This window comes from Pipra filicauda, unplaced genomic scaffold (genome assembly GCF_003945595.2).
Source record: "Pipra filicauda isolate LSUMZ 115617 unplaced genomic scaffold, ASM394559v2 scaffold11_size5308982_pilon, whole genome shotgun sequence".
In the NCBI taxonomy this organism is placed as follows: domain Eukaryota; kingdom Metazoa; phylum Chordata; class Aves; order Passeriformes; family Pipridae; genus Pipra; species Pipra filicauda.
In genome coordinates this window covers 992460-1005693 of record NW_024103652.1, presented here as the reverse complement: position 1 = coordinate 1005693, position 13234 = coordinate 992460, and the positions used below count along the sequence as shown (strand labels likewise).

General features: G+C 39.2%; 1 long non-coding RNA gene across 1 annotated transcript in view; it reads left to right on the top strand.

The window, feature by feature from the left end:
- The window catches only part of LOC113987653, a 96731-nt gene that overhangs the window by 17685 nt on the left and 65812 nt on the right, over positions 1-13234 (top strand). The window contains exon 2 of the long non-coding RNA XR_005565463.1: positions 1249-1307. This is a non-coding gene — a long non-coding RNA (uncharacterized LOC113987653). The remainder of the gene's footprint in view (positions 1-1248; positions 1308-13234) is intronic.

Genomic DNA, 13234 nt, shown 5'->3' with positions numbered 1-13234 from the left:
TTTCACCAGCAACAGAGGAATGGAGAGTTTTGCAAGTGTAGTTTTAGCATTTAAAGTTTCACAAAGAGATTTCGAGGGAAAAATTGTGTTAGACCTCCCCGAACTCCCCAGTCCAGCTCCGAAGCAGGGTTTGCGGGGGGAGCGGTACCTGCACCGCTCTCGCTGCACAGGCTGCAGTCTCACAAGCGGCCACGAGATGGCACTGTGACCCCTCGTACGGGCCTCGGCCGCAGTCCAGCCGCCCCGGGATGCCCCGGGATACCTTGGAAAGGGCTCTCTGCACCCCTCCCTCCGGCACTCCAAAATCAGGTGCCGAGGAGCAGAAACAAGATTTTTTAAAAAATGTATAGTTTCCTTCTGCAGGATGAGTAACATTTCGCCGCCGCCGAACCGAGGCGCGGTAGGGGCCGTGCCCGCCGGTGCCCGGTGCCGGCGGCGGGAGGGAAGTGCTGGGGCACAGACCCGCAGTTTGGCTGCGTGACCGCTCGGCGCGGCGAGGTAGGAGCAGCAGTGCAGCTCTCCTCCCGGAGCTCCAGCGGGAAAGCGCTCCTCCAGGGTGCAGCCAGCCTCGTTTCCCACGCCTCGTGGCGCCTGTCGGGAAAAGGACGAACCCTGAAACCTTAATGTCTCACAAGTACCACTGTAACGTGCCGACATTTCAGTGCCGGAGCTGGCATCAGGGGGTGACTGCAGGAGTGCGTGAGCCCGGCTGCGCGGGGGCCGAGTCCTCGCCAGCCTTCTCCCCGTGCCTGGGGGTTCACCCTGTACAAAGCAGACTTGTCATTTGCCTTTGAGTGAGCGCTCCGCTATACCGCGGTCTGCGAATCCATGGAGATAATCCCCCAGTGAAAACGATTTGGTAATCATCAATAGAGATGAGGATGCCGAGTTTAGTTCCTAACGCAGCATTGCTGTATCTGGAAATTTAACCTTCAAGCACCACTTCCTCACCTCGTGCTCTTGCATTGATTCTGCGTTTTGTCTGCCGTGTCTGTTGCTGCGCACAGATATCGTTTGAGTAGAGCCTGGATGCTAATTGGGATGTCTGCACAATATTTACACAACACCTGGCACACTTGCTGCTTTTGCATTATAAGATATTCAGTAATAGCGCTAAGACCAGTGGGTAAAACTAAATTAAAATAATTAGTTTATGCATTTGCCTTAGTGGTGGCTGTTGACTAATTGTGTTCCTTGAATGTGAAACTTATGGAACACGAATTTAGTAATTTTACCTGGCAATTCTAGGTCTATTTTAAATGGACTGTGTCTACAAGCAAGATGTTTACCCGTGCTCTGGAAACAGGGTGAGTGCTTATATAATGTTTCAGAATCTGCAGAGAGAAATGTCTCAACGAGAGTCAATGTACTGGTGTAAATGAAAGTCATGTCAAACATGAATGCAGGGAAAAGTAATCGTTATTATGAAACCCCCTTCTGCTCCCTTATATTTCCTGATCCTGGATTTTTTAGAAGATGTGACTTTCCAAAAAGAAATCTGTGGAGCTGCTTGGAAAAGAAAAACATTGCTTTTTATTATATAAGCCTTTTCAATGGATTAAATGAAATATGGATGAGACATTTTGTTCTTTTCTAATTAAGCAGTCTGTATGAGTTTTGAGAAATAATGTTTGAAAAAGACATTTCACTCACATGTATTATCTCTGATGTTGTTTTTCTCAGGGGTTCTAGAGGTATTTGAATTATGAATTATCCATCCTAATTCATTTCTGTTAGGGCCAAATAATTTATTCTGAATAAACGTTCTTGTTCTGAACGTATATGTGTATGTCTACTCCTACATATCCACACGTATAGTTCTTACAATCTACCTAGTAGAAGAGGCTAAAGAACTTATGCAAACATGTGTGAGTAGGAGGCATCAATTATTAGATGAAGTGGTTGAGTCCAGAGTACAAGTAATTGTGTAGGAACATCCATTTTTATGAGTTTGCTGACACACTGAGCCTGACTGGTGAAAAATATCTAAAAGTAATTTATTTGCTCTCTTTACGTGATTATTTATTTCAAGACTCTGCTTATAGTGGGAGGTCTGTACCGCCCTGGGTACACCAGTGATGAAGAGACGGACAGTTAGCTGTTGTTGAGTTGGCAACAGAGTAGAGGAGACTTGGTAGAGTTGAATTTGTTTAAAACATTTATAAAATTCTGATTTTTGAATGTGCTTTTTTTAATGAGTGCATGGACATCATAGAAAGTGTATGGAAGGTGGGAAAGATTTTGGAAGGAAAACCAGAACCAAGCCACTGAAGGAAAAAGTATTTTTGTTACAGATATTATAATAATATCTGTACTTGCTGGAACAACATTTCCTAAATTCATCAGTCACAAATTCCAAATACTTGATCTGTGCCCTGACTTTGTTGGATGGAGACAAAATGATTCCCCCAGGAGTGCAGTCAACAGGAGGTAATTTGCAAGGGTGCCAAGAAGCCTGCTCTGATGTCCCAGAGATGGGGTTATCAACAATAATCAGATTCCCATCAAGTTTGTGAAGAAGTGGTACCTGCCTGTTGAGTTGATGTTAAGATGTTTAAATGAAAAGCTTTTTGTTCAGATCCCATATCTGTTCAGTCTCAGTCATTGCTGTTCAGATTCTCATTCTCTCTTCATTCTCCTTAAGATTCTTTTGGGTGCCCTGGAGCAATGCAGTGAACAGGTCTTCTTATCTGGGGTGTGTGCACCAGTATAGTCACCCCTCTTGTCTCTGGCCCTGCAGCAAGAGCAGTAGCTGCAGCTGCATGGCCTCTCCCTGCATCTCTTTTGATGTTGAGGTAAGATCAGAGTCAGTTCCCAGCTGCCTTCACCACAAGCAGCCTTCTGCCTCTGTAACAGCAGATAATGAACTATCCTGCACCTCGCACCACATCACTGTCCTGTGTGCCACCTGGCTCACTCTTAACACCCTTGCCATGAGGAGCCAGGCTATATCTGCAAGGGGAGGAGTGGAGTGGGTCCAGGCCACCCACCCCCTGGCGCCCTCAACTGAAATGCGTGGTGGGGCTGCTGCCCCATAAGAAAACAGTTGCACTTACTGCTGGGAAGGGTCTTCCCTCTCTGGAGCAAAGGAGCAGATGAAATGGAAATGTTTCATTTCATGCATCTCTACCGCTGTTAGACCATGCTTGTTACATGCCAGCAGTGGAAGTCTTAACCAAAATGAAAAGAAGTTTAGTCATAAGTGTAGTCACCTAGTGAGAGACTTAATCTGCTGTTAATATTGCTTCAGTCTTCAATAGTGAAGATCAAGCCTTTGTGTTACAACTGAAATTTTATTAACTCATAAACATTAGTTTTCTCAGATTTAATGTAAAAATCACTGTCTTGGTAAAGAAGGCTTTTCTGGGTTTCTGACTACTAATTTTAAGCAGCACTTCAATATCTGACAAGGAGAGTGCTTGATGTTAATTATTTTTTGATGTAAGCATAATCATGTACAAAATTTGCTTTCATGCATAAACAGTCTAGTATACGAATTTATGTTTTTGCAATGTGAACCTGAATAGGGAAGAAAATAAAACTTTACAATCTTCAGAGTTATTATAATCCAATTGTCATACAACAAAGTACCTTGTCATTTCCCACATGGCTCTTCCATATAACTGTTGCTTTGCATCATTTACTCTGTTATACTTAATTGAGTATATTGCTTCAAAATTGTTATTTATCAAGCCTAACATTTTTTCTGAGAAGAAAAGGTAAATATTTTGGGCTTAACTCCATTTTAGATTCTTATAAACATAGCCCTCAGAACTATAAGCCTGAATTCAAATATTTGTGACATTGGTGACCTCTGAAGGAAAGTAGAACTGGATTCTGGATCAAGCAAGAGGAATAAAGTTGGACTAGAGGAAGAACTTCTGTCCTTACTAAGCTGTCACTTAAAATATCCAGATCTGGAGGAAATTTAATGAACTGAATTTGCTCCCTCAGCTGGAAGAGTTTTGGTACATATATCTGAAGAGCTATTTAGCTATGAGGAGCTAACCAATGGTTTGGGATTATGCACATCTGTCAGCTAAATCAAAGATCCCAAGGCTAAACCCAGCATTCGGAGGCAACACGTAGATCCATGAATTTTATGGAAGACAGTGTCTAGACACTGATAAGCAGTTTTCTTGCATACACATGCTATAAAACGGTGTATAATTGTTCGCATTTTAGTAACAGCTTTCAGAAAATTACTGTTAGGAAAATGGAAGAAATGTTTTATGCCAGTGACCTTAAAATTGTAGTGCAGGGATCTAATTGTGTTTTCCAGTCATTTCTGCCATGTTAGTAATAAGTATCTATTTTGAGATAAAAGGATGCATTACAGAGGAAAAAGATGCTTTTCCTTAAAAGAAAAATATTTGATTTGCAAAAACTGTGGACATGCTATTCTTTTGTAAATACAATGCAGGGTCAAATGCTTAGTTTTATAGTGTTGTTACTCTTTATGTATTTTCTGACTTCAAATGTATTAACAGAATAAATAAGACAGGAGAAACAAGAACTATCTACATGTGTGTGTGTGTGTGTCTGCCATTTAGCCAGTATATGCATATTTTTTTAAATACATGGTTTTAATTTCAAAATTATGAAATATTATGAAATTATGAAATATGAAAATTAAAATTACAAGCCTGCAAGTAATTTAAAACCATTGTGTTTATGGTTTATACATTCCTTAACAATTTTTTCTGTCACAGATGGTAACATCATAACTTCAGATCTCATTGCCATCCATTGCTGGCTGTTCCTGGGTGTGGGAAGAGGTGATGATTAGCTAAGACAAAACTAACTGTTCACAACATCTTGAAATTTTGTTGTTATTGATGATAAAAATGACTTTGGAATAAACTGAAAATTTTCATGGAAAATTGCCTTTTTCTGTCAAGGTTTTATTTTTTTTCCTTTAAGTCAGCTGCATATGTAATTATATAATTGATGTTTCCAGTGCTATATATTTCTTTTGTTTTCACGCTTCTACACATTAAGGATATGAGAAAGTCACAAATGCAAGAAAGCAGACATTACTGGAAGAATTTGTTAACAGCAACATTCTTTGAGACCACAGAGCATCTATATTCTTAGATACTACTGTTTCCATTTCAGCCTTTCAATGCAATTATTTTTTTTTCTGTGGCATTTTCAACGAATTTTGAGTCCACAGGAAGCACATTGGTATAATTCTTCATTGTGCTACTAAAAGGATCATTGTGCTTCAGCCCATTTACAATGTATTCTTTGCCTTAATGAAAATTGGATATTTCTCATGCTCCAAAAATTAATTGGAGTTAAGCAGAGTTTTACTACTTCTGCTTTTTAGTTTTATTTTTTAATTGGACAAGGATCATTTATGTTGTAGAAGCAGCAAACACATAGGAAGACCAAAAGGGCTTACCGTGGAATAAATCACATATCCAAACTTTGGAACTGATGTCAAATCTCACATGTTGTGATTATTTCTAATTCAACTGACCTCTCTTGCTCAAGATATTTGCTTTTCATTTTTCAGATTGTATTGGCCCTTTGGTGACTTTGCAGCATCCTTCCCTGCCACCTTGACTAATAAATTAATTTTGTGTCCGTTAACATTAGTGTGTGTTGTAAAGTAAATCTGTCCTCTATGTTCCCATTTATCTCATGTTGAAAGTAGAAGAATTCTGAAGGAACTTGGATCTAGGAACATCAGGAATATCAACTAATACTTTTCCAAGTGCTTTTTTAGTAGTGTAAAAATGTTCAGATTATAGGATTGGAAAGTTAGAAGCAACATTCATATGTTCCCTTTCAATTCTTGTGTAAATTAAACAGTCTAAAGCTCTGGCCATTCAACTCAGCATTTGACTATGGCCTTAAGAATCTGACAGAGCTAAAGGAATTTGCATTCAGCACATCTAACTCAGCATGCCTAAGCCACCATTTTCCAAGGTTTTTGTCAACTCTTTCTGCATAAAAATATCAAACTCCAAAAGTCTTGCTGTGATCCATATTTTCATTAAGTCTGATGAATCATAGGAGTATATCAGTGATTTTGCACACTGGCTAATCATTTAAATGTTTTATTGCATTTTCCATAGATATTTTCCTCTTTGTCACTTTACATGTGTTCTGGTTAGTGACTTAATTTACTGTCCTTGCCAGCCTCCTCATCTGATATGTCTTTGAGTTCTTAATAGAATCATAAAACGGTTTGTATTGAAAGGGACCTTAAAGATCATCTAGTTCCCACCCCCTTGTGATGTTTAGGTGAGTTTCTGTGCAATTCCTTTCCCAGTCTGTTCTGGTAGTGAGAACATGACTAGCTGCCAGTTACTCTTATGGGGTAGTTGCTTCTTTAATTGTCAGATATTCTGTGCACTCCAGTGAGAGCCATCGTAGATGGGATTTGGTGGGACAACAAGCAAGTGGTGTGGAATCCTGGAGGTGAAGATCATGTTATCCAGGTAGCAGTTTCTGCTTTCAGAGTACGTATCAATAGGATTTCTCCCATCTTAGCAATGGGAATTCTGATGACTCATTTCAGGCTTTAGAACTATATTAAATCTAGACATAAGACATAGCAGTCTTGTGTAACTCAAAGTTACACTAGGATGCAATTCACTTTTGTTGGTTCTGTGCCAGATTTGTCAGCAACCTGGCTTTGACTTAGGCAAGTTTCAGTGTGTTGCCATGCATGTGTCTTAAAGTGCATCAGAGCTCTTTTACAGGCAAGAGGCTCGAACGCTGTCTATCAAAGTAGCTCTTGGGCCTTTCTGGAACACAGCTATGGGATCTGTAAGATACCTCTCACTGCAGATTCGAAACAAATGTGGCTGCCCCTGCAGCATGCTGAGGGTGGGAGTATTGCTGTGCATGTGTAGGTCCTGAAGCTTTGCAAGACAGAATGCTACCGACAAACTATGTGGTTATATTCTGAAAAAAATTGTGATATCAATGTAATGGAGTCATTAATCTTTAGAATGCCAAGTTCTGAAAACTAAACTTAGGGATCACGTAGGATGTGGGACTCTTAAATCTGCAGCACTGGGAACAAAACCTATGAAGCTTCTCCGTTCTGTTATTTATTAAATACAGTAATTTGCAGTAGCTTGCAATCATACTTCAACTGTAATTTGGAAGAGTAACAAAATTTGCTTGTGTGGCTAATATCTGTACCGAGCTGGTAGTATTCTGACAAACAGTTGATTTTTTTCCCCTAAAAAAAATATTTCCTGAAATCAGGTCTTGATGTCCAGATTCAGTTTTGATAAACTTCCCAATATAAGGAACTGTTAGAAAAGAAATTTTTAATAGTCAAAATGCCTACCATATTATAATTAAGGAAATTAGAGGAGGTTTATTTCAAAACATTTTTTCTTTTTTAGTTAATTTAGACTAAACAAAAATTTAGAAAAGGAAAATATATCAAAGTGCAACAATTTTATCTAAAGAGTACTTTTTATACGTATAGATAATCCACTCATGCAGACACTGAGATTTTTATTGTCATGCTATTTGTGATAGTGACATTTTTTTAGAATACCCCAAATGTTCACAGAGTTTGTATCTCTGCTACTTATCTCTACAAACACCATTTCACTGTAATGTACACAGACAGTTATGTCAGCCCTCCTGCTCACAACAGACAAGGCTCACTGACACATATGTTTGAAAGGGTCCTCTGCTACAGTAGAGTGGTAGTGGGAAAGCTTTGATGAAAAATTTCATATGGACAGTATATGGGAGTAAGTTATTCAAATAATATCTATCTTCAGCTCTTGGTCCCTTCAGTGAAACTGCTAGTGGAGTGTTACTTAATGAAGTTTGCTCTGGCAACTTGTGAGAAATGCTTCTGTATTGATAGACTGTGAGCAAATCTGGAACACCTTGGATTTGGCAGAAGCAGCTCTACTCAGTCACTACAAACAACATTAACAAATTTTCAACTGATTATCTTGAATGAAAATAATTCTGAGCTCCTTACTAAACTCATGGGCCATTTCAATTGCTTTCTGAAGATTTCAGACTGAAGTACAGTCTGATTTATCATCTGTCTTTGAAACTATCAACCGAAGTGATGGTCTGGAACACCTTGGGCTTTCTCAGGACTTGAGTCCTTCCTGTTTGTCTTTTCTGAGTGTTACTGGCTGTTCTTAACAGTTGTCTGACCTTGTTTAGCATGAATTTTCTCTTAGTTCCCTATAAAGTTTCTAAATTTTCAAATGTGGTTGTTGCTGCATTTTCAGTGAACAATTTCAGTGAATAAAGTATATACAATATCACATCTCTCTACTTGCTTGAGACTGTGTCTTATATCCAAATGCTTGTCCTCTTCATTTCACAATTTTCCTAAACAGGTTCTATTTTAATTTGCTCTCCCAGTTTTTGTTGTGAAGAGCTTTTCACAAACCTCAGTGTTTTTAGTTTACATGATTAAAATTCTCAAGTGGCTTTTCAGTCAGCTGTTAGTTCTGCAACAAGCTTTAATAAGAAAATAAAAGCCATTTTCTAGAAACTGAGAATGTCATGTAGGAAAAGTAGATATGAACCTGTGATCAGCATCCAACTCAAGCTTCCAGTGTGCAGTGTGGGAGCTACTGCTCTTACACATATTGTGCTGCTGCTGCAGAAGTGGGAGGAGATGAAACTCCTGCCATTTCTATGGCATCACTCAGTAAGGCGTAAATGAAGTATGAAATAAAAACTCTCAGCCCACTCAGTACACAGACAGAAAAAAAGATAGTTCTTTATACATGCTGCTGTGATATGCTGTTTGCTGTAATATTAACCTTACACAGTGCCAGAATGCTCCCTAAGTTTTACAATCTCAGGTCAAAAGGGAAATGATTTATTGTTAGGTCTCCTTTTTCTCTCTTTCTGCCAATATGCTGTGGCATGACAAAGCTGGTTTTGCAGAGCAGAGCAGAGCAGGAGTGAGGTACAAAGACTGTTCTGAGAGAAAGAAATTGTGTGAGTCAGTAGGCACAGTTTGCAATGAACTTCAGGGTAAAAATGATAAAAAGCTGAACACTGAATGCAGCTCCAGATTCAGAAACATTTGCTGTCTTCATTCTATTGAGTTGCAGCTCACCTGGATGATTTGGAGGGAAGTAGCAATAGGTGGTAATGTATCATGCTACGTTTAAATTCATTAGCACTAGGGAGTCTGTTTGTGTTGCTAGATAGCTCATTTGGTGTGACAGCAGTCTTTGGATGGAAATACTTTTCAGCCAGATTTGCCTCTAGGCCTTACCCTCATAGTTTAACAAATCATTACTTAGATCCTTGTGGTATCCTGTGCACTATTTTTAAGCCATAAACCAGTCTTCTGGCAGCCTTTTTATTTGGCTGGAAATGTTCTGTTGTTGAAGTTTCTGAGCTAGATCCAATGCTGATGTAAATAATGTAGCTTCACTGATGTCAATAACAAGCTGGCTTATACTAGCTGAAACTGTCCTTCAGATGCAAGTCAGTAGCCTAATCTCCATGGCATTCACATAGAAGCATATATTTCCCTCTGTTTTTCGCATATCTTTCCCTCTGTTTTTCTAATCCTTGTGTGTCCTTTGTAGAACTCTGTGATTTGTGCTGAAAACGGTGCTGAGAAATAGGATGAAGTGACATGAATATTGGTTTAAAATGCTGGACACATGAAACCCTGCCTTGTTCTGACTGAGACCTCTGTGTGACTAAACAATTATTTCTCTCTTTGTGCCTACACTCTTCCCCTTTCGTTTTCCAGTCTTACAGAAGTGTGGGGGTAAAGTCAGTAAATGTTGAGATACTGCAGTAACAGAGGCTGCAGTACAGATCAGAGGGTAACATCTCAAAAAAGCCTGACGGTAGTCAGAGAGAGGCATCCAGTAATGCCACGTGAACTAACACAAACTCAAAAATACAGGTGCAGCCTGTAAACTGCTCAGCTACTGGACTTCTGTATGAAGGAAAGGTCATGTGTGGTTGGACTTCTGTGCACAGTGAGGTCCCCTCTGGTTACAGTGAGCACAGAGATGGTGTGGATTCACACCATGATCTTTCTACAAAGCTTTGCATGAGGAAAGGGAATGTGCAGTACACGCATATTCAGGCTGATTCAGCCTATAGATCTGAGAGCTCTGGAAAGGCAGGATAAAGTCTAGCAGTAGGGTTTTATATAATGCCATTCTGACTAAAGCAGGGAGCATGAATATAAGAAATTACAGCTTGCTCCATTCTGCAACACTTGCCAGTGTTAACATGTCCATAGGGAAGGCCTTGTGACAAGAAATCAAACCAGCAAGATTGAAAGAGAACCAGACCCCTTTGTAAAGGCACGATGGCAATTGGGTCATTAAAACATGCTACAGGCTTTTTAGGGGGAAGGCCACTGTAGTGCATGTGTAATATGTGTATTAAGTCTTAAGAAAGCAAATAACCCACTTGGGGCAAGAAGTGAATGCCACCCACATTGAAAAAGGCTGCAACACAATTGAGTGAATACAAATTTGGAGGGCCATTTGAAAGTAGGGTTGTAGAGGTCTTGGTCTGGTTAGTGGAGCTATACATTTTCCATAAAGCAATTTACTATTTAATTTGTTGTGTGACTGTCATAGACAGAATTTTCTGTTTCTGCCCTTTAATGAATCCTAAGTAAAAGAAAGCTTCCTTATTATTACAAATTGAGAGGGTAGTGGAAACAAGACTTGCACTGCTGCAACTGAAAGTCAGATAGAGGAGCAGTGCATTAGATGGGTTAATAAAATCCCAGCCTAATCAGATAATAGGTACCACAATATAAAGTGCTTTCCTCTAAAGAAATGTATTTGAAAGCATGTTTTAAATATACCTCATTCGGGATCAACAGAGGGCAGGACTTGGATTTTTTGTGTCTGTATCTATTTGATCATAAAGGTATTGCGCTATAATATGTAAGTACTGGTCAGATGTACATTTTGAAAACAATACCACATTGCTCTTCTAAAAATATTCTAAAAGTATAAATCATTTTCATAAAGATGGATCCTTGTTGATCCTAATTTTTTTTTAGATTGTAAATGCATGCTTACAAACCCAAGAGATATACATCGGTTCTCCTAATTTATGTCTGATTACATTATTTCAGAATTGTCTTTGATATTATTACAGACACATTTAATTCAGACTATTCATTTCAGTTTCTAATGAAAACCAGCATTCTGACCTTACCCTAGTGAAAAGAATGGATAACAAACAGAAGTTGTTGGAAACCTTTAAAAAAGCTGAATTTTGTAATGTATATTGTTGCTGTTATTACATTTTTTTGTTTTGTTTTGTTTACTAAAAGAAATAAAACAGGTGGTAAAAACGAAACCAAAATTCAGAAGATTTTGGATCATTTGAGTGAACTATCAGGTAGAAAATGCAACTTAATGTAGAAAAATGTTAAACAATTCATCTGGGAGGAAGGAATCAGTGTAAGAATCTGTGCTAAATATGCAGTCATCCAGCATACTGATTAGGAAAGAGATGAAATAGTTATAGAGAAATGACTGCAAACATGAATTCCAGTGCATTGTAGCATAAGAATTTTGAGGAATATATTAGGGAAGAGAAGGCAGCATAGCTATCATAGGAGCTGGATTGAAATTTCATTTAAAACAGGATTTTAGTTTCTTAGATTTTTTTCTTCAGTGGTTGAAAAATAAGCAAAATAATTGCTTAAAGCAATTTTTCATATCAGTGAAATATTTCCTGTAATGATTACATGGAAATGCCTGTTTCTTGAGAGTACACTCTCTCAAAAGGTACTGCTCTAGATAAAAAAAAAAAAACACCAAGCCAGAAATCCCAAGCTATACAGATGCACACATCATGTACAAATCAAGAGGTATTGATGTTATATTAGGCTTATGCTCCTATTAAACTGAAATGTAATGCCAAGAGTATTACATTTAGTGTTTAACTGCCTTACATCTAAATGAATTACCAGAGTGGTTAAGAAATCATTTCTGATTTTCAGTTCTCTCAGCCTGATTTTCTGCCCAGCAGCTTCTTCACCAAGATCACAGGTAACCAGGAAAAGCTGGATTGCAGGGGGTCCTGAGTTAAACTCTTGGGCACCTTGGAGTAATGTGTTAGTCCTGAGTATTAGGCATTTCAAGACTCAAGCATTTATTGGTAATGCTGCAGAATATGGCCAAGTGCTGCTGTAGAGGTATAGCCATTCATGTGCCCTAGTTCCTTAGATTCTTATAATGAAAATATTTTTTCATGTTTCTGTATTATCTATACTTATATTTCTCCCAAATTCTTGTTTTAAAGGCTTTTGTGCTGTCTCAAGCCTTTTTTCTATCAGACTAGAAAAGTGATGGAAAAACGTGATGCACTAGCACCAGGCAGCGTGTACGTTTGCCTGGGTTCGTGCAATCCGCATGCAGCTCTGCCAGGAACAAAGCAGGACCACAATACTGCTGGGCACTTCTCTCCCAGGACTCTGAAAACTATCCAGTGGCCAACTGTCATGCCACAGTTTAAGTGCACCTGTACTGTCTGTCTGTGCCGTGAGAGGTCGGTGGCTGGTGAGATGGAGTATGTGCCTCTGTCAGCTACTTCTGTTCGCAGTGCAGTATTTTAACACTATCCTAATTTACATGGGCAATTTAACCAGACAGTGAATGGGCATCCATGCCTTCTCGTCAGCACTGCAAGAAAGTCACGATGCCCAAAAGAGAGATGAGTGTGAGCAGAAATGTCTTGCGCAGAAGCATGGTGTCATGAGTGTTTTTATGCATCACTGCATGAGAATGGGAGGTTACCTGGCAGCCACAGTGGAAAGGCTGAATGTATTCTGCCAAAACAACCAACACAGCAGCTCCCTCTTGACATTCAGAACCACATTTCAGCAGAGACGTCTGATGTGGTCCATACATGTTTCAGAACCTCTGTATCTATAATGTCTATACCATTATACCGCTGCCATTTAGCTTCATCTTTGAAATGGCAGAAATTTACATGATATGGATGCTACGTGCCATCTATTGCATAGGCTCCCAGCACAGCTAGATTGGAGCAAGTGACCACATAGCCTGGCTTTACTTTCAAATAAGTGCTTATTTATGCAAATATACGCTTATAAATAACGGGGAGAAGAAAAATATTATCTGTTTTAAAGAAAGCCACTGCAGCGATCCTCACTCAATACCTTTTGCCTGACTTCGTGTAGGGACCAGAGACCAGTAGATGGCAATCTCCTCCTATCACAGGAAAAGCAGTGTTTTAATGCGGGACC